The 18390-nt window shown below is 39.7% G+C and overlaps 1 protein-coding gene across 6 annotated transcripts in view; it reads right to left on the bottom strand.

Annotated features, from left to right (window-relative positions):
• Positions 1-18390, bottom strand: part of TPD52L1 (tumor protein D52-like 1) — a 104427-nt gene that overhangs the window by 48829 nt on the left and 37208 nt on the right. Inside the window, exon 1 of one of the 6 annotated variants that reach the window (XM_011992169.1) lies at positions 469-472. The exons of the other annotated variants lie outside the window; for them this stretch is intronic. The gene's annotated coding sequence lies outside the window, so the exon portion shown is untranslated. Of the gene's footprint in view, positions 1-468; positions 473-18390 lie in introns of those variants that run through there. 6 annotated transcript variants of the gene reach the window in all.

Genomic DNA, 18390 nt, shown 5'->3' with positions numbered 1-18390 from the left:
TACAGGACTGGTTTCCTGGAGTCTCCTGAAGCTTGGCATAGACCTCATGACTGTGGGCTTGTCTTTAAGCTACGTTCGTCTTCATCTGCCCTGAGAAATGCCAGATGGGCGTTCTCTACTCCAATGTTTGAGGCTGAGTTCAATATGCCTGGCCATTCATGGCTAGGGCCTCCTGAGAGCATAGGCCAAGCTGGAACCCATGGTTTCATTTGGGTCGTGTGGCCATAGATGGCAGCCAAGGGTTATATGTCTCCAAGTTGATGATAGCAGTCACTAGGGATTAAGCCTGAAGTCAAGGATCTAAAACAAGTTGGGCTGCCAGTATCAGAGTTCAAGGCTGTGTATGGGAAATAAATAAATCTGTGTCAGAGGCACATGGTGGAGATAAGATTTTGAGACTCTGAAGACAGTGTTCAGCATTGCTTGCCTCAACAGCTCAGCATAGGCTTCTACAGCTTTGAGCTACACCTTGGGCCTGCTGGCTCATTCCTGCCCTTGGGATCAAAAGGCTCTCTTCACTGGTGTGAGGACTCAGGACCCAGACTCTCCCTGGGAGTGCTGTCAACACACAGCACTCTCTCAGCACCTGGCCCACTCTCAGGCATTTGCAACTTTTTCTCCCAGGTTATGTCTATTTGCTTACGTGTCTTACCTCCCTTACTTACAATGTAAGTAACTGAATGATAGAAAATCAGTTTTATTCACCTTGAAACCTCCACATGTCCTAGCATGAGGGCGTAAGGGCAGACCACAGCTAAGGGCAAATGTACTCACTGTGCCTGGAGCCACCAACAAGAAAATGTCTCTAAAAACTGAAACCCAGCATCAGCCACCTGAGTGTCATACTAAAGTGTTCAAAAAAAAAAAAAAGGCATTAGGTGATAACACATGTCAAGAGACTACAAGGATGATGCTCCTTCCTCCACCAGTCCCTTCTGGGAACTATCCATCCTTCTTATAAGAACAGTTGCTTGCATCTTCTCCTTCAGATTGATGTCCTCTGAGAGATAGCAGTTTTCCTCCTCTTCCCCAGGCCCTAATCCTTTTTCCTCAGTCCTAGGAAACTATCTTAGATGACTATGTTTATTCCTCCTCATTCCTAGCTGAATCCTAGTAACATGGATAAAGAATTGCTATCAGGCTACTCTTTGTTGCTCTCTAATGATATTTCTTGGTCTTGGGAGAAGTTAATGAGGGACTCAAGACCTTCAATTGCAAGCAAGCAGCATAATAATCTACTGTTCTTAAACTTTGTTGAGTTCTTCTCTGTGAGTCATGCCCAAATGTATCCTGAAACTCAGACAAAGGATCTGCCCTGACTCTGAAACTATATTGAAAAAGGGATAACTGCTGCTACCACTGCAGGAACTTTCTTGAAGCAGCTGCTCAGTTACTCTATTAAGGGAAGAAGTGGAATAAATGTGTGTGTTTCTTTTTAACCACATGCTGTGCTTCAGGTGTGTTACATATCTTATCTTGCCTCGTCCTCCCCAGAAACACATTAGGCAGGTGGCATCAAGCACTATTAAGGGTCTGAGATTTTACTCAACTTGCAAGCTAACAAGTTAATACGCAACAGTGTCATGGATGCTGGCAGAAGATTCCAGACTCCTAGATCAGAGATTCATGGCACAGCAAATAGCATGAACATCATGTTCCAGTGAGTTCCCCTTGCTACCAAGTCCCATGGAGGGTGCAATGGAAGGACCTAGGTGGATACTGCACAAGCAATGGGTTTGCATCTCAGCTGAAGAAACTTGGGCTCAGGGAATCTGAATCTTTTCTAATAGGCAGTAGGTAAACCTATTGGCCTTTTGCTCTGGAGGAAGAAGCAAAACTGACTTCTCTAGAAAGAGACACTGCCTCTGTCTTCCAACGTTGTTCACTATAAAATAATTTGAAGAATAGTCCAGAAAAAAGACTATCAGTGTCTCTGCTTACAAAATGTGTAGAAACACAAGAGATCTATGGAGAATCATCTTCCATAGGTGGCATTTCCTCATTTTCCAAAAAGGAAATGATGGTTCAGAAAGTTAAATAAATTGCCCAAACTCACATAGCTGATGAGTGGTGAACTTGAGATCTTAATGCAAGTCTATTAGGTTGCAGAATTCATGCTATTTTGACTTTACCACAACACCTCATGCAGAAATTTGACAGGAACTGAAATGTCTCCCAATCCCACTCAAGACTCCAATCAAACAATCTGGACTTACTGAAGGCCTAAGCCTGGAGCTTTAATAGCTGCAGTTTCTCCACATTGACCACTGGGAAGTGTCCAGGGTGGCTTACGTCTCCCAAACTGTTTCTGATAGGACTTGCTCAACCAATGTTTGTTGAATGAATCCCCTAAGATAAAAACAACCAAGTCTTCTTGATGCTCTTTTCATAATATCTGTCATGTCTGTTTGTCAATAGCAAAAAATAGTTAATGTTCCTGATGCATCGACTCCAGGAACTTCCTTCTCTGAACAAACTCCCAGACTGCATGAGGAAAAATAAATAACCCTGTAAATTTCATTTACATATGACAGCAACATAGGGGTTTCCTCACTACGTACTCAGACCACTGAAGTCTTAGCCAAATTTCATCTTCCTGCTTGTATTCTCTTTCCCCTCCACCCAATCTACACAACACTCAGTATTTTGAACACATTGCTTTCATCATGCCAAAACCCTATTCAAAAAATATTCAATGGATGGATTCTCCATTGCTTCCAGCATAGATTTGAAAATTCTCATATAATAATTCAAAGCCCTCCATAGCTGGCTGTAAGTGGTGATTCCACCTAGACTGCCTGTGATGTCCCTACCAAAGCCTCTATGCCAGGTAGGCTGTCATACTTATAGCATTCTTCAGTCATGTTCTATTCAGTCCTAGCTTTTAGTGCCATCTGTCACTCTAGAAAACTTCTTTTTCCTCTGTTTCTCTTCTAAGAATCCTACCAAATTGCCAACAGCACTAGAATAATGAGTATCATGTTCTGTGCCTTAATTTGATCTAAAATATTTTTCATCTCATATATATATATAATATTATATACATTACTAGATACCTTACCACTATATACTATATATGGTATAAACGACATTACAAATTGCATTATAAATTGCACTAAGACACATAATATTACATGTTACTATAATTATGGTTAAACACTTCATGAAGAAAATATTTCAGACACTGTCCTGTAAACATTTATTGTCCTTCTGAAAATATAAAGAACATATGAGTCACCACTATTAATAGTACTGTTTTCTAAAACTTTGGTTTCATTTAATACTGTGGCTAAAAAAAGAAATTATGTCCATAATGCTCAGCCTGAGAATGTACTAATGAGTTGACTATAGAAAGAGCTTAGAAGATGCTTCTGAAGTTGTAGCCGACTAAATTAAACATCTTTTCCTTTTTTTTAAAAAAAATATGCTGCTTAGGTGACAATCCAAATAGTTAGATGTTGATTAAAATGGACTCTAGTCTTGAAAGAAAGATTTGTGGCTGTCCAAAACCTAATGTGGGCTAAAAATGGAAGTGATACACTATTACATATAGAGGTCCACAAATACATGGAACTCTTTCCTTCCCTTTCTCATCCATCCATATGTACAAGGCGGCCATCTTCTGACAGCTAGGAAAAATATACCATTGATACAACAATCTCAGGTTAACTGTGTATTATTGAAGTAACCAAAATTCAATATAATACTAAAGATAGCAGAAAGTATACGGTACCCAACAGTTAACCAAGTACCACATGGTCCTAAAGAGTAGGGAATCTTCCAGGAGCTCAAACCAATTAAAGGTTTCAGGAATATACATAAGCCTAAATTATTATCTCTGTGGCCAGGACCTAACCAAGGACTCCTATTCACCTCCAGAGAGAAGAATCTGAGAGCCTGAACTGGCTGCTTTTACCCAAGGCCTCCCTGGTCCCATCCCTAGCTTGTGCCTATACAGTATGCTCTTGAAGGCACTGGAAGCTGTGGAAATTTGGAGTGATGGGAAGGACCATCTGAGGTGACACTGCGCAGAAGCATGGGAGTGGTTGGCTTGGGACGTCATTTCACTGGGCTAACTACAGAAAATGTCCCTGCATTAAGACCCAGCTTTCATTACCATATAAGATCAGCTGGCCTTTCAGGTTGGGGGTCACCAAGTTGGCTGCATATTTGAGAGATATCATATTCCAAGCCTTCACCTGTGTTTTCTCAGGTCTAGAAATTATATTCCACCAGTTTACACAATGGTGATTAGCCTCTTGGATGACAATTTCTACGAACAAATCTGCTGGGAGATTAGTTTGACTAGTAGGCCAAATACCTTAAGGTAAATTCTGTGCTCTCTTTCTTTCCTCAGAACAAAATCCACTTGAAAAACCAAATGAACAGTAAAAGATGATTTGCTAAACATTGTGGAGAATAAAGAGAGTTAGGTGACTTAATATTGAAGCACTTACTATGCTGTATTTTAATTCCACAATTCATTGTCTTTTTCTTCCTCTAGATTGTGAGATGCTCCATTCTTTGTGTCACTGCTGCCTTGTTCATACTAGGTGCCCAATAAATATTTGTGGAATAATTTAATTAGCTATCATGCCCTTACATTTGCACTATTCAAATGCCTATAAATTAAATCTGATAACTAGCGAAGGAAGCACATTTCTTCTTAAAGTGTTGAAGATAAAATAACCAAGACTTACAACCAATGCAATGACCATTAACAAGGGTAGCAAATGACATGTGATAGAGAAGTAACAATCAGCACACATCAGTATACCAGCTCTACTGGGACGATCACTCCATTTTTGTTAATGCATCTTGTTCTTTCAAGGACTACATTAAGCCAGAGTCTAGCTTTCATTCCATCAATATTCTGCTTGAGTTTATACCTTTATATGCTCAGGTAAAATGAATGCTAAATCCACAGTTTCTCAGGAAAGTAATAAGTAAGTAAAGTGAAAAAGATCAAGATGAATCAGGCTCTTCATTACATTGCAGGTAACACTAGAATGCTAGTTCCACTTGGTAATTAAAGACACCTACAGCAGAATCTTATCCACCATCCTGACAAGTTGAAAACTGACGTCTATCTGGGACTATCTGCAGGAGAAAGGTGTCTCTTCATGTCATTAGGACATAGTTGTGTTATATTTTCCAAGCTCCATCTTAATTTATGTTGTTTAGAATATATCAGTAAAAGACAGCTCTACTTGACTGTAATATCGTTGAAATCGTTTAAAAACTGTTTTAGAAGTAGGTCAAGGGAACAAGTATAGAAGGCATCAGGTTTTCTGCAATGAAAGTCAGAAATACAGAAACTTAGGTTCCTTACAGATGGGGTGGTTCCTCCACGGTCTGTGTAGAACTTCACTCCAGGGGAGCCAACTCGATTCCCAACCAAAGGGTGAGCTGCTCAGCCCTGAGCTTTTATTCCTGACCTGAGGTCACATGGCCTTACGCACACACCAAGGGCTTCTGTTGTGTCATTAGCATGTCAGTGACCACACTCAAAACCATGCAATCAACAGCTCTATTTTCAATGAAAAGATGTAAAATATGTGTCACAAATCTCCTCAGCTCCTCCGATCGCCTGCATTTCAAATATAAGATTAAAGCATTTGGGATACTCTTCCTATTTCAAACCATTACTTGCTACTCTTGAAAGGGACTGTTTAATACACACGAAACAGATGCATTGTGGGTAATACTGCAAGCCAGATCAAAACAACTCCCAAAAAAGTCACAAGAATACCGCAGCCACAAATTTGTGAAGAAAAAACTAAACAAATAGTTATGCAAAAACAAAAACAAAAAATAGTTAATGTTCCTGATGGATAGACTCCAGGAACTTCCTTCTGTGAATAAATAAACTCCCATAGTGTGTGAGAAAAAATAAAAACTACTGCAGAAATGGGAATAGACAAACTAAAAATAACCAGACCATCTAAACCTTTAAATCATCCTTCTCTCTGTATCCCACCCTCATTTCCCAACACTCTCCCTGACCACACAAACACATATTCAAATTCACATTTCACGGACTGGGAAAAGGAAGCCAAACCTGACAGGATAAACCTCCACTGGGAGGCTGAAGTGGGTGGATCATCTGAGGTCAGGAGTTTGAGACCAGCCTGGCCAACATGGCGAAACCCCATCTCTACTAAAAGTACAAAAATTAGCCGGGCGTGGTGGTGGGCGCCTGTAGTCCCAGCTACTCAGGATGCTGAGGCAGCAGAATTGCTTGAACCAGGGAGGCAGAGTTTTCAGTGAGCAGAGATCAGGCCACTGTACTCCAGCCTGGGTGACAAGAGCGAGGCTCTGTCTCAAAAAAAAAAAAAAAAGATAAACCTCCAAATTTAACACCCAGCCTCCTTACATTTTTGCCCTAAGCAAAAAGGAAAACGGTCTCACTTATCATATTATAAGAAAACTACAGGTAATAAATTATTCTGAATTCAAACTCATTAATAAAAAGTCGCTCATTTCAATTAAAATGACAAGTAATCTCTTCTTCTCCTTCTCTTCCTCAGCCTCCTTCTTCTCGCACCATCAAAAATAGACCAGAGAACTGATTTTCCACTCATTTCTTTGGTTAGCTGAATAGCTGCGAGACACCCTAGCTAGAGTTGAGGGCTCTGGGACCAGTTTCTCATCTTCTTCAACTCCTGAGGGAGTGAGATGAACACAGCCTGTGCATGCCTTGAGCTTCCCCGGACAGGATACATTCCATCTTATGTCACTCCTTAAAGGTTTATTGATCTTAGGAAGTGCTGGGTCATCCTTTAGAGCTAGTTCAGTAAAAAGTTTTCTTGGCAATGAAAGATATTCACTATGAATACAAAGCAGGGCAAAATGAAGCCTTTTTTTTTTTTTTTTTTTTGCAGGTCATGTTCAAAGAAAGGGATAGATAGTAAGAAATACTTCCTCAGACAGGCCTGAGATTTTTACAGTTCTCTAATCTTTGCACAACTTCAAAGCTATGGCGAGGGTTAGAGAGTGATGCCATGATGCAACCACGAACACATCAAGCCTGGACCCATGCCTACTGGGACTGCAGCCAGATTCAGGGGCCTGAACATTCGAAAAGCATTGGTCAGACGTATAGACAGTCTTCCCTTTACTTTAAGCAAAACGGTTCAGTAACATTCACATTTCTTCAATGTCTCTTATCAAATCTTTAGCATTCCAAACAGCTACTACTGACAATGCCCAGGAAAAAAATCCTTTTTCCTCCTGAAATCTGAGCAGCAAAATAAATGCTAAAAGAAATGGAAATATGTATTTCTGAGTCGTGACATGTTTAGCAAGAATAAAATATGCAAGAATTAGAAAAGTTTCACTCAAGTCACAGACAAGAAAATGCAATAGTGAGATGAAATATGAAGACACTTATCCTCACTAGCAATAGGGAAAGCACAAATTAGAATCACAGAGATACTGTTTTTCATCTAAGATATTTGCAAAGAATCCAAAATGGGATAAGAGCCTGTGTTGGTAAGGTTGTGAAAAAACGGATCCTCTAACCACACATTGTTGGCTTTTGCACTGTGACACCTGACTGGGAGAGCCTTTGACAGTGCCATCCCACTTTTGAGAATCGAGCTTACAGAAAAAAAGGAGAGAGTATAAATCATTGTTGGTAGTGGTAGAAAACTACAAAAACCTAAACGTCCATCAGTAGGGTACCAGTATTCACATATAATATACCCACACTGTATACTATTTTTCAGTTCTTAAAATTTGTGAAAATAAATATAATGCAAAAGCTATTGGAACCCCCAAAGCACTTAAAGCCTTGAGAAAGATGTGACTGTGATCTGAATCACATATGGTTATAATTTCTGTTTCTCAGATTATACATTAACTCACTCTCTTATTTTTCTTGTTCTCTACAATGGCTAGAGATAATTAAATGTCCAGGACAAAAATCTCCTGCCTTCTTAATGACCTTTGCTATAGATTGACTTCCTCTTTGGTACCTTGCTTTGCTAAGACCACATGACAGAAAACCCATGACTACTATGCCCTCTGTAATGAATGTTAAATGTACCCTTTCCAAAGAGAAACGCTGCCTATAAACCAATCAAATTGGTGTAACTATGTGCCAACCCTGTCTGAAAAAAGAAATACTGCTAAAAACTTCCCTGTCTCTGACTATATAAATGAAACCTTAATTTCCCTACTTTAGAATGCTGACTCTATTCCTTTGGAGTTGGCATGTTTGAGTTGGCCATCCTCACAATATGCACTTAAATAACCTCTCCTTAAATTGGATTCTGACACTTCTGACTACGTTAGGTTGACAAAATAATAAATTAGATTGGCATGTATTGATAGGAGGAATTTTCATTGTATATTGTTGAATGCAAAAATCAAGTTGCTGAGTCATATTTGCATCTGCACCATTTGGGGGAGGAATAAAACACCATTTCTATGTGAACACGAACGTCCATGCATTTGTATGAGCATTGAGAAAGGTGAGAAAGGATATGCACCAAATTGTTAATGTCGGCTGCTGCAAAAGGGTGAGGTTGGACAGGGAGAAGATGATTCACTGTGTTTTATATTCCTCTGTATTACTTGACTGGTTACAATAAGCACATATATAACTGTTAATTTTTTTTTTTTAATTTGTATTTACTTGCTCTGGAGATAAATGACTACTGAGGAACATTTAAACATTAGGACATGCTAAATTATTCAAAAAACCAGGTATATCTTTTGTATCTAGTTCCTGAAAACATTTCCAATATTTCAAATAGATTTTTTTACAAAGAAAATACCTATGTAAATCTGTTTGTGGCTAGTGCAATTATAGACAATCTTGAACAGATTTTTTTTAACAACTGACTGAATCTAGAGATATTTTTTTAAACAGATCAAACGATCTTAAGAATTCATTAATGGAATTTATGGCATGCTGAACATAAAAGCAGGAAGAGGCCTATGTTCTCTTTCAAAATCCTTCCCAGATGGCAAACAAAGCTCAAAAATGAAAGTCTGCAAATAAGATGACTGAAAGAGGGGCTTAATAATCAGTGGCTTTGAAAACGTATGTTCCCTTTTAAAAGGTGACTCTTCAGAAGTTTAGCACAGTAAAGCAACTACGAAAGGTAGCAATGACCCTGTGTCCCCACTTACCTAGTCTAGGCAATGACCCTGTGTCCCCACTTACCTAGTCTAGGCAATGACCCTGTGTCCCCGCTTACCCAGTCTAGGCAATGAGGGAAGCCACTAAGGAGGCTTTCCCTAATGTAATGGAACAACATGGAAATACAATGAAAGTCGAGCTTTAAAAGGTGCTCTATGACTCCAAAGCCTTTTTATGTATTTTCTGCATTTTTATGACCTAAGTAATTTTTAATTTTTCACCGTCTTATTTCCTGTAATTTGTGCTGTAAGTGCTCAATTCTAGCACATTTAATTTGTATATTGCAGGCAAGCTAAACATAATATCTCCTTTACTTTTATTTTTTTATTTTTTTTTTTTTTTGAGATGGAGTTTCGCTCTTGTTGCCCAGGCTAGAGTGCAATGGCGCAATCTTGGCTCACTGCAACCTCCACCTCCCAGGTTCAAGCGATTCTCTGGCCTCAGTCTCCCAAGTAGCTGGGATTACAAGCATGCACCACCACGCCTGGCTAATTTTGTATTTTTAGTAGAGATGGGGTTTCACCACGTTGGTCAGGCTGATCTTGAACTCCTGACCTCAGGTGATTTTTCCTGCCACGGCCTTCCAAAGTGTTGGGATTACAGGCGTGAGCCACTGCACCTGGAATCCTTTACTTTCATTTGACTGAAAATAATTATCTCTGTACATAGAATTTAACATGTGACTTTTTCTTGATCCTACATGATATGCAAATATCAATAATTATTTAGTAAATCACACAAGTCTAGCAAAACATTTTTTATACTACATTATTGGTAAAAATTAAAATCAACAAAATCCAGCCTTAGGTCCTTCAATCTATTGTTCAATAAACAAATTGAGTCATTAGAATTATTTAAGTCAAAATCACAAAAACCTTTTACTTTCTCTTGAGAATCAAGGAAGACTTTTCTCTCACCAGAATCAGATTTTGTTTCATAGCAGGGTTTAGATTCTATAGGTTCTTTCTCTCTTTAAGTGCTGGTAGAGGTCAATAATGTTAATATGTTAACATGTTTTTATTCCTAAGGATGAAGGAAAATCAGCTAAACTCATCTCATCTTGCTATGACCATTTCGCCGGGTTTCTCGGCCTCAGTACTATGGAATTTTGGGTAGGGGAACTCTTTGTTGTGATTGTGGGGAACTGTCCCGTTCACTGTACAATGCTCAGCAGTATATCTGGCCTCTACCAACTAGATACGAGTAGTACTCATCCCCCCATTTGTGGCAATCAGCACAGTCTCTAGACATTGACCATTTCCAAAATTGAGCCATTGACAACGCATTGAGGAAGCTCTGCTCATCAGACACAGAGACAGCTGCATGCCCATAATTTTGGCTGACACTTGTGTTCACAATGCGTTAGGCACTGTGCCGAAGATTTTATGCACATTATTTCATATGCATCCCTAATTTATAAAGAGAAAAATTGATGTTCACAGACAGAAAGTGGTTGAGCTGGGTTTCCCTGCATTTTCTATACTCAGGTGACCAATAACCCCTGTGTGTCCCTGGCACTCTCAGCTTTGGAAGCTGGTCATGTGTTTGTGGTCACGTGTTTGTAAATAGATCTCCCTTACCCAATGCATGCAAGCATGTATGCAGGGATAGAACTGGGTATAACTCTACCCAAATGAGTAGAGATGGACAATGAAGGAGAGAACTTTGGAATTCTCCCATCTCTAGTAAGTAGCTGAAAATCACTTATCACTGTAGGTTTCCAACGGTATACAAGATGACTGTGAAGACAATAGACACAGAAGACTCAAATTGCCTGAAAGGGTTTAGAGCACTGTAAGAGCCTCCCAATATCTGATGGTCTCTTGGGTTGTTCCTGCTGTAATCAGGAAACTAACTGCAGACCTCTGTCCCTGAAGGTAGACAGAGCTCCGTCTCCTTCTCTCAGAGGGCAAAGCAGAGTTCAAGATCACACTCAGATCAGCCAGAGTGCCCTGGTCTTGGCTTGAAGCCCAGGGTACAATCCTAGTTCCTGGTAGGGCTTTGACTGTGTTGGCCTTCCCAGATCCTGGCTGCTGCTTATTTAACTGGAGCCAAGGACTCACTCAGAAGTTCCAGGGCTAACCGATCCCTTGGCCTGCCTCACACTGACCTTGAGCTGCAGCATTTACCCAGCCTCTTGTGAGTGAACTCCAGCAGTGAGCTGCTATTCATCACATCCTGTGGTAACATCTCCTGCGTCCCTCTTCCATTTCCTTTTCTCTGGAGACACTAGTGCCTGTGCTGTTTCAGGTAATGGACACTCAAATGCCTCTTTTAGACTCTGAAAATCAGATGGGGCAACCCCTCACCTCTGAGGCTTAGTGGGCTGTTATTTTATAAATAACATGTTTGTATAACTGATTAGTGCTTTATATTATATTCCACCTTGGGTGAAAAATAGACTTTGCTTTAAAAAAAAATCCTTCTGACTATACTTCCTCTTAGAGTTCTAAACTCTGCACTTTTCAGAAGAGTCTGTACTTTTGGGCCTAGCAAGCAGAAAGAGGGGAGTGTCTCTTGATCTGGGGACAAACATTTCCCTAAAATTCTCCTGGTAGAAAAAGAACTCGAAATAGAAGTGAAAGTGAGTTGCCGAAAAATAAGAAAAGTTATATTTCTTGCCCTTCTGAGTATGTGAACTCACTGGCTACCTGCTTGATATTGAACTAGATATATGGTGGATATGTGCAGATTAGAGTTATTAAACTAGAGTATAGAGAGAACAGACTCACCAAGATGAAAAAGTAAAATCATTGAAGGGGTTGGAAGGTCAACATAATAACACATAAAACAGATTTTCATCTGGAAAAGGGACATCTCTAGAGACTGTTCATACAAGGGGGCTTATTCAAAGAGAAAGGACAGTCAGCTCTTTTCTCAGCAAGCAAGAAGCCTGGGCTAAAATTTCAGCAAGCATGATTATGAGTCTGTTTTAGGGGATACTTTCAGGTTATAAATTAAATGTAGCTCTCCGTGGTGTAGAAAAGCTTGGAAAAAATCTTTTCTGACAACCCCAGTGGGAGATTCAGGACATGATTATTCTGATGAAAGGCAGAGATCCGGCCAGATGTCTCTGAGTAGTTTTTCTTTTCTTTTCTCTTTTTCCTGCCTAATGATCTAGGAATATGACTACAATTTTGATACTATGGGAGAGGAATTCCAATGCTGGGTCTGCAACTAATTGGCTCTGAGTAAGATTCTTATTCACTCTCACCTCCATGCCTCATGTATAAGTAAGGGTGACAGCATGTCATACATATAAATCCGTAGACACCATGGTGATGAGTGAGGTGGAGAGTCTAAGAATAGTCTGATATCAAATACAGGAATGTGAGGAAAAAAGAAAATTCTACTTTCAAGGAAATTTGCTACACAATTTGAACAGAATCTGATAAACACCAAAGTATATATTATAGATAAAATAAGCATTTCTTTTTAAGTTATTAAATGTCATGTGCTTTATATAAGCTAACAGAAAACATAATTCAATAACCATTTAAATGTAGTCCGCGTCTTAAAAATAATTTGGTGATCATTGGTCTCGTGTTGAGACAGGAGCCAGGATAATAATTACTTAGACTTTTTTGTATTTGCAGGGCACATGCCGAAAGGTGTTTATACATTAAAACTATAATTAAGCTTTTACATTAATGAAGCAGTAATTAAAACTTTGGAACTGCCCCAGGTGTTTCTGTGGCTAATGTAAGCTCATGTTTGATCTTATTTTTCTCTCCGTGGCAGTCACAAGGCTTAAGGATATGGGATGAGGGTTTAAAAGAAAATATAAACAATTTTAAAAACAGCTACAACTTCGGAAGCTATGGAAAGCTTATCTTCCCTTGTTTTCCTGAGTCTTTGATGATTAATACATTTAGAGCCAAATTTAAGGGCATCGCTCTAGTCCTACTGAATCAGAATCTTTGAGGTTAACTTCGCATATCTGTGTTTTGTTAATCTCCACCAGTGACAATGATGGGCAGCCAATGTCAAAACCCACTGATTTTAAATAATATAGTGTGATGTAAGGGGCATTACTGTGAGCTCCGCACTATTCTAGGTCCTGGAGAGACAATGATTATCAGAGCAGACAGGGCTCTGCTCTCCTGAAGCTTAAGAGACACATGATGAGCAGGTGAGCAACGACTGACCTGGCTGTGATAGCGCGAACAGGGCAATGTGATGGAATGACTGGAGACAGGCTTTGTCACCATGCAAGACCAGCAACGGTCCGAGAAGTTGCAGAAAGCCTCTCTAAGATGGGTCAGTACACTCGGCCTTGAGAAGGAGTTGCTATGTGACATTCCAGAATAAAAGAGATTTCCAGGGAGCCGTAACAGCTCGGTCAGATGCCCTAAGGGTAAAACCTGCTTGGTACTTCAAAGGATCAAAAAGATGCCTGTTGACTGGAGCAAGACAACAATGCGATTTGTTCAGTGTCATCAGATAATTTCATGTAAGTGCCTTTTCCATAGATCTAAAATTTACTTAATCTTATACCACTCAAAAATTTACTCGTTTTGTATAAAACCTTCCTCTCATGGATGGGTGACACAAAATGCATAAGACATGCTTCTTAATCTCAAAGGACTTAGAGGTCCATGATGTACCCACTGTGAAAATAAATATGATTTAAAAGCTGTTGGAACCCTGAAGACACTTTAAGCCTTGAGAGGGATGTGACTGTGATCTGAACCACACAGGGTTGTGACTTTTGTTTCTCAGATCATAGAACAACTTGTTTCTTATTGTTCTTGTTCTGTACAATGACTAGAGAGGCTTAAACAACAACAGGGACAAAAAACTTGCTGCCATCTTAATGACACTTGTTATGGATTAACTTCCCCTTTCTTGTCCTGCTTTGCTTAGGCCAGTTGACAGAAAACCCATAACTACTATACCCTCTGTAACAAATGTTAAATGTATCCTTCCCAAAAAGAAACACAGCCTATACAGCCAATCAAATTGCTGCAACTGTGTGCCAACTTTGTCTGAAAAATGTTGTAATCCTGCTAAAAACTCCCTGGTCTCTGACCATACGTAAATGAAACTTGAACTTCCCTACTTCAGAACGCTGACTCCATTCCTTTGGAGCTGGTGTTTACAGGTGGGCTATCCCCAAACTTTGCCCTGAATAAACCCTCTTTAAGTCAGATTCTGACCCTTTTGATTATTTTAGGTTGACACCAACTAACGATAAATAAGAAAAGAAGACATTAAATGCTTTAACCAAGGTTTAAACTATGCGCTATTAACACAAATAAGGAATGTTTAATTCCAATAGTTGATACCAAAGATCTTCATAGAGATAATATTGTCTGAGTTTGGTCTTACAAAGTGGGAAGATTTCATTCTCGTTTCAGCAGCACATCTATTAAAACAAGATTTTGACAGATAGAGGTAGGGAGGGCATCTTATATGGAAGGTCATTGGCAAAGTATCAGATACGTTAAAAGAACCAAGAGTTGCTTAATTGTGTAGGGTCAGGGTTCTAGGGCACCCTAAAGATAGTAGGAAATACGCCAAAAAGGACATTTGGTCCAGATCATAGAGGACATTGAATCGCACGATAGGGAGTCTGGAAGTAGTAGAGAAGCACAGATTTTTGAGCAGGGGAATGATAGGATAGGAGATGTGTTTAAGGAAGAAAACACTACTTTCTTGGTGCTATGATGTATTTCATGCATGACCTGAGGGGTTGTTGAGTTATAAACGTCCTTAACCTTTAAACAAAAAGCTCAGTAATGCTGAAACTGTAGAGTTAATGGGTCTTCTGGATCTTAGCCTGCTGTCAGCTGGCATTTCTAATTTATTGTAAACTAGAAGCTTCCAAAGGAAATGGAAAAATGACACCTAATACTAATCCTATAATTAAGCAAAACAAAAACTCAAAATCCATAAGTAGTTCCAGTCCACTACTATTAGAAACTAAAAAGCATGGGGTCTTGTCCTTTTATCGGCTGTTTTTTTAGAAAAAAAAAAAAAAAAACTTTTCAGAAGACTTTTCCACAAAATTCTCTATCTATCTATCTGAATCATTATGATTTAAGAGACTTGATCTAAAAATTGAACCATCAGTGTTAGCCTCAAGAAAAGCAAAAAACCATTGGGTTGTGAGCTCCTTGAAGACTTGGGCCAGGCTTCATGACCACCAAGGCCCTAGCTCACTCTGCAAGGCTCCTAGCAGTTGCTCAATGAAAACTGGTTGCATAATGAATGCATAACAGCTTGCATTCTTACACTGATGCTGGAATTGGGGGAGGAGGACATATATACACACACGAATTCATATATGTGTTTTTCATATATTTTTCATCTATATGTGTTTTGCATATGTATGTTTTTCATGTATATGTTTTCATATTTGTAACAGTCATATGTTTTCCATATATATGGCTATTTTCTGTCCTTCCTCAGCACCTGCAGCAGTTTGGTGGCCTGTGAAGTTCTGCCATCACAGAAAGAGCACCAAAGGCAATAATTCACAGAAAAGCTGCTTGGGACTTTTGCAACCATTCTTTAGTCCACTGGTTCTCAGCTATTTTTCCACCCCGATATTCCTGAGGACTATGGCACACCTATGAGGAACAGTGACTGCATGTGACAGCAACAGACACACCCACACCCCACCCTACCCAGAAAGCATATCAGAAGAGGGAAAAGGAAAGGATGAGGGAAAGGAAAGGGGAATATAAACATAAGCTGTTTGAACAAAAAAGTTCCTAAGTCCTTCTGCTATACCCTACCAGGACAGGTGTTAGCCACAGCCTCCATTCCCCCAACTTGAAAATCAAGTATCATTTAAGTGGATGGCTTTCAGAGTTAGAGGGGCCTGAACCTAGTCCTAGCAACACAATTATCAGTGGAGTGATCTCGGTCATCACATTTAGCTTCTCTAAGCTTCACTTTTCTCATCTGCAAAACAGAGAAGATAATAGTAACTATCTCAAATAGCTACTTGGAGGATTAAATGAGACTAAATTGTATAAATCGTTGGGCACATAAATCGTTTAACACATGAGGATAATAAATAGATGTGAACAATGATTATTAACAACCAGCCCTTATAATTAAATGTTTGCCAAGGAGGACACGGATGCTAATCAAAGCTTCCAAGAAATCAGGTGGGACACTTGTGATAGATCCAACTGTCATTGGGCTTTATCAACAAAGTATATGTGCAAGTCAGGTGCAGATGTGAGAGAGGTGAGTCCATGCGGGTCAGTGCAGACTCAGGCCCCCTACCAAAGCCGACCGTATGCAGCAAAGTGTTTGGTTGGTATTTGGAACCATGACTAATGTTCCCTTTTCTTTCTGGGTTCTTATTAATTCAGAAAAGGGGGCTCAGCCCTAGTTGGAAAGTCAACACAGGGAACAAAAAACTGATGCTGATTTTCTTAGGAGTTAAGATGGGGCTCTCTGTTAAGGGGCTACTTCCTGCCCCAGGACTTGCTGGCAGATAAAATCAAGGGCTCTCTGGCAATAGCACATACCCTGGTGGCCAGATGATGTCACTGCAAGTTTTTCTCCATTAAAAGAACAGAGTATGAATGAGTCACATCACAGCTGCAATTTTATTTCTCCTACCGGGGATAGACTATGCTCTAAGCTACCAGCAAGTACATTCTGGGATCCTGCTGAGGCAACACCAGATTAAAAAAAAAAAGTTTTTTATGTTGTTCTCAAAACTCTGATTGCTGCAGATTGAACCCAAAGAACTTTATTCTGCTCAGGTCAGCCGGGTTCTGAAACTCTTGGCATTAAAAGCAGGTGTCAGTATGACTGGGTGACAATCATAAACCTATAGTTAAATGTCTGGTGTCCTGAGTGCCAGGCTCATCAGGAAAACAAAAATTTCCACTTGTAGTCAAAGCCAACCTCAGCCCCTCCCACTATTCTCCTACAACAAAGGCCCTAAGGGAACAGTGAGGAGATAACATGGCTTTCTTTCCCCAGGCATCTACAGAAGCTATCACGAAAGCTGATATGTCAGGGTCCTTCATTCATCATTTTGTTCAAATCTTTTGATTCTACTTAGATTATGCTTTAGAATAGCAAGGTCCATATGCTATCATATGGTATGAATACTGGCTCTTTTTAATTTCTTCTTGAACTTACCTTGTTAAAAATAATAATAGCTCGTAATGACAAGGTATGTCAGTGCCCAATGAACAGAAGAGAGGGGGAGAAAAAACAGAGGTATCTGGAGGCCACTGAGGACAGGGAGACATTCCACAGTTGTTCACTTTTTCCTTCGCTCCCAGCTCTCTCTCCTCAGATGATAGGGAGGTAAACATGCTTAGAGTTCATTTGGTACACTCAGAATGTCTGCACCCTTTTTCTCTATTTTGATGAACTATGTGCCAGGATAGCCAGCCAAGTAGAAAACACTGCTGTTCTTGCACATCTACAATGCTGTACAAGTAACATTACACAATGGGTAGGTTTCTCTGCACTGTTTCAGTTAGAAGAAAGAACACAATTCACCCAATTTTAAACACATCGTTATCCCTTCACCATTTCTTTTCAAAATCAAAGAAAAGGAATTAAGTCCATATTTTGATGGGAGCTGGGAAAAAAAAAAACCACATTTGGCCTCTCTCTTCTTCATTTAGAAAAGGAAAAGTTTCTCCCTTTCACAGAAACACATCAAGCAAGTGGACAATGAGCGACACACAGGTGCAAAAGCCAAAGGACAATTTGTTCTTCTGCAAAATCATCCACCAGGAAATAAGGCTAAGAGTATTGAGAATAAGAGTACTGAGAATAAAGAAAACATGGCTGGAACAAAATAAACAACAACACAACTCCACAGCAAGAAAAGAAAACCCAAGATCAGCAAGGAATGATTCAGTGTAAGAGAGAAATGTTAACTGTAGTTATGAGGACAAGTCAATTTAAAATCATATTAAGATTCCACATAATGTTATATGACATACAAATCACTATAGTCAATATATAGAGTGAAGACAAGACAACCTTATTGCTATTGCAATAATGGTGCCATTGTTTCCTTAATGTGGCAACAGAGAATGATATATTCAGTACAACATACTCTAAAGCAGGGGTCCCCAATCCCTGGGTTACAGACAGTCAGGAACTAGGCCGTGCAGCAGGAGGTGAGTGGTGGGCAAGCCAGCAAGGCTTCGTCTGTATTTACAGTGGCTCCCCATTGCTTGCATTATAGCCTGACCTCTGCCTCCTATGGGATCACTGGCAGCATTTGATTCTCAAAGGAGCAC

This window comes from Mandrillus leucophaeus, unplaced genomic scaffold (assembly GCF_000951045.1).
Source record: "Mandrillus leucophaeus isolate KB7577 unplaced genomic scaffold, Mleu.le_1.0 Scaffold405, whole genome shotgun sequence".
NCBI classification, from domain to species: domain Eukaryota; kingdom Metazoa; phylum Chordata; class Mammalia; order Primates; family Cercopithecidae; genus Mandrillus; species Mandrillus leucophaeus.
The sequence above is the reverse complement of the archived record's forward strand: the minus strand, read 5'-3'. Positions and strand labels throughout refer to the sequence as shown.